Raw genomic sequence first — 2,411 nt, 5'->3', positions numbered from 1 at the left:
GTGTGTGTCTGTCTGTGTGTGTGTCTGTCTGTGTGTGTGTCTGTGTGTCTGTATGTCTGTGTGTGTGTCTGTGTGTCTGTGTGTGTGTCTCTGTGTCTGTGTGTGTGTGTGGAGGACAGTGGGTTTGATTAAGGAGAAGTACCTCCCTGGCTCTCCCAGATCACATCCATCACGTTGATCAGCCCCCGAAAGGCAACATATTGTCTGGGACCGGGCCAAGGAGGGATATCAATTTCACAATTGCACTTATGTCGTTCAGCCAGGAACCGGTTTATTTTTGGCTACTGGAGTCTGAGACCCATTTTGGAAGCTGTGTTCACACGTTCTCGTTTTTCTGCCAGCTTCTTGGGAACTTTCTCTTTAGTCAAACAGAGACATCTCTTTGCAAAGCAAATTCCCCCCCCCCCCTGTGCACCAGCCTGGAACCAGACATCTTCCATAAGTCATGTTTTATATTTTAACAGAGTTCTGAGAGTTTTCCCTCTTCTATCATTAATTCTTTTACAAAGAGAGATTTCAGCAAGGAAAAGGGATTCTTTTCAAACATACATCTAAGAAAAAGCCTTGGGAGGTAGTAATATTATTTAAGGGAAGTTTTTAAAAAGCAACAATTGCATCAAGAGTTTGTGACATAGGCTAATAGCAATGACAGTGATAAAATATCATGTATGCTGTTAAAAAGCCAGCCCCACTGGGGCTCCTGGCTTTTGTTGTCAGGTACATAAGTGTCTAAATGTCTTTTTAAATGATTTTTAATATTGTATGTTGAGAAATAGCAGAAATACATATTGTGGTTCAGGCTCTCATCAACATTTGACAGACGGTTCACTTAACATTCTGACCACAGTCGATAAATGTATGCGTTCCTCTGTAAAACACATACCCGCTAACTCATTTATTGTGCTGGTTTTTCTTACTGGACAATTTTCTCACACTTTGTAGTCATTGCTCTTGCCTGGAATTTTGCCCGATCAGGAAAGATATGCTCATAAGGGATAAAATTATGTGGATTTTTAAAGCAACTATTTGAGGGGGGGCTGTGCACTCAGTAAACACTACATTTTCAACTCCTGTGCTCATCTTTGGAATATCCTCAAGTTTTAGTGGATTGTCATGAGTAACTAAAGTTTAGCGTGTCTTTTTTATTTTGTGAATTATATAACAAATTACAAAAGTAAATTGAGCAACTTCTTAAAAATAGGCACCTAGTTCATTTTAATAGTCAAAAACATTTAGTTTTAAACTCCAAAAGCCAAATAATACTTTTTTCTCAGAGTTATATTCTGATTAGTGCTTAGTGATGGCACTAATAGTAAATATGATTAAATAATCATTTATTAAACAAATATTTGTAAGTTATATGTATCAGGCTTAATGGTGAATGTGATACTATCCTTTCAGCTTTAAAATATCCCCAAAGGGGAGATATAACACTAGTTCCAAGCATGGAATTGATCATTCTGTTTAAATAATTTTCCTCAGAGAGACTAGGTCTCCCTCAGCCTTTGCCCAGGTTTGATCATTTGATCAAGGTTCCTTTTGCTTTGTCAGGCACAGGTGAAGCCTCTTTACTATTTTTCTCAGCATCCTGAAAGCATGCCATCACAGCGTGCCTGGAAAACCAACTCCATTCTGAGCACAGTATTAGGGGTTAAAATAAGCACTGGATCCTTATCCTGTTGAAATGAACTGACTTGTGCTAATGACCCCCAGCAAGACCTATCTTTGACATGTATGACTACATTCTATAATTACCTGTAAATGCTTCCCTTAAATTATTTGAAAATCATTTTGGGTTTGGGGAATTAAATGACTCTCTTATAGCCTGTGTTTACAGTTTAACCATTATAAACAATCTTCCTTATTTTTAGCATAAGGATGATCTGGTCTCTTCTTCTTCTTCTTCTTCTTCTTCTTCTTCTTCTTCTTCTTCTTCTTCTTCTCCTTCTCCTTCTCCTTCTCCTTCTCCTTCTCCTTCTCCTTCTCCTTCTCCTCCTCTTCTTCCTCCTCCTCCTCCTCTTTTTCCTCTTCCTCCTGAGTACTGCAAGATCTCATTTTAATTTCCACACTTGCTATTTCTCCAGAGGGGACTTGTGCACTCAAGTTCATCTTAGAGGACAAAAATACTAATTAATGCTTGTGAATCAATCAATCAGTAGTTGTATAAAATCTTTATTTTTTTTAACAGCTTGCACTCTATGGTCTTTAAATGTGTCTGTCAATCACAAGACAGAGGAAAGGTGAACTGGAGCAGTCTGAAATGTAGCATATTCATGGGATGGTGAATCTTGACAGAGAAATACCAGCAGAATAGTGTTTCTTTAAAATGTAGAGTTTGGTAACACATATTGTAGTTTTGATTGATTGTATTCCTAAGTGTTTGTTTCTCTCTAAATCATATCGCAAATCCC

The sequence above is a fragment of the Grammomys surdaster genome, unplaced genomic scaffold (genome assembly GCF_004785775.1).
Source record: "Grammomys surdaster isolate TR1022 unplaced genomic scaffold, NIH_TR_1.0 130, whole genome shotgun sequence".
Classification (NCBI taxonomy): Eukaryota; Metazoa; Chordata; class Mammalia; order Rodentia; family Muridae; genus Grammomys; species Grammomys surdaster.
Note: the sequence above shows the minus strand (reverse complement) of the source record.